The sequence below is a fragment of the Eumetopias jubatus genome, unplaced genomic scaffold (genome assembly GCF_037043125.1).
Source record: "Eumetopias jubatus isolate StellerSeaLion01/CBP00866 unplaced genomic scaffold, mEumJub1_p1.0 scaffold_14, whole genome shotgun sequence".
NCBI lineage: Eukaryota > Metazoa > Chordata > Mammalia > Carnivora > Otariidae > Eumetopias > Eumetopias jubatus.
Window position 1 is genome coordinate 80,693,253 of NW_028274820.1, and position 1,626 is coordinate 80,694,878.

A 1,626-nucleotide genomic window follows, 5' to 3' on the forward strand; every position below is an offset into this window, starting at 1 on the left:
CCCGGGACTCCAGGATCATGACCTGAGCTGAAGGCAGTCGCTTAATCAACTGAGCCACCTAGCAGTTTTTATAAGACCACTACCAACTGCATTTATGGATTTAGAAATAAGAGCCAATTTGCTCCTTTTTAAAAAATATTTATTTATTCATTCATTTATTCATTTATTCATTTATTTGACGGAGAGAGAGCCAGAGCATACGTGTGCACATGCACACACATCGGGGCGGGGGAGAAGGAGGGGGGAGAGGGACAAGCAGTCTCCATGCTGACCATGAGGGACTCAATCTCATGACCCTGAGATCATGACCTGAGCCCAAATCAAGAGTGGGACTCTCAACCTACTGAGCCCCAATTTGCTCTTTTTTATGTGAAGATTTTGTATTGTTCACCAGATAGTAAATAACAATTTATATTAAAAAAAACCAACTTCTCAATATTATTTCCTGCATTTCTATACACTTTTCCTCATTTGGTATATATTTTCTTCAAATTCAAATGTGGCAGAGATGTTTCATAGGGAACAACTTTCCTGATATGAAAGGAGAATGCAAGGCATTCTCATTATCTCAAAAGTGGGAAAGACAATGGTCTCATAAAACCCAAGAGACCTGAGAGTGGATCCATTGTTGTCAATGACCGGATCTGTGAGTTTAGGTGAATTATTAATCCTTGAGCCTCAATCCCCTCATCATTTCCCCATACATACATTTTATCTCATGGTCACTATATACAACATTGTAATATGGTTTATAAGAGAGGACCCACAAAACAGCTGACCTAGCAGCTATTCAGTAAAGGGTAGTGATTATGATCTTCCTAGCCAAGGTTCTATAGCACCCTATTTTAAAGATCACTGAAAAATGATAATTATAATTTGCTTGGCACTGTTCTCTTGGACTCTAATGTATCATTTCTATACCTGATATTAGTACAACCTGTTTTCATAATGAACTCAATATATTCCCAACACATTATCCTTGTCCTGCAAAAACATCTAAATCATGTGTTAGATCAGAAAAACAATTCCATCAAAATATGTATGCATGCTTCCATGAAAAAAAATTTTCCTTATATATCATCAAATACTGCAGTTTTGTTTTTATTCAAAACCCGGTACCAGACAGAGAAATTATTACCATGGCACATATGTGAATAAAAACCACGAAGCATGAGATGTTAAAAGTACCAATTTCTTCAAGGGAAAAAAGGAAAATGAGGTTTTGTCTAATCAAGAATATTAAAAGATCAAGGGGTTCTAGAGGAGAGGGGGTGGGGGGATGGGTTGGCCTGGTGATGGGTATTAAGGAGGGCACACTCTGCGTGGAGCGCTGGGTGTTATGCACAAACAATGAATCATGGAACACTACATCCAAAACTAATGATGTCATGTATGGTGATTAACATAACAATAAAAATTAAAAAAATAGAATATTAAAAGATCAAGAAGCATAAATTTTTTAGTACAGTGCAGCTCATCTTATTCGGTTCTCTCTCTCTCTCTCTCCCCTCCTCCTACATTTTTTGAACAAGGAAACTGATGTTCATATATATGAAATAATTTTGTTGTGATATTACTAAGATAAAGCTCAGGTTCCTGACATGCTATTATGTCATGGTGGCCATT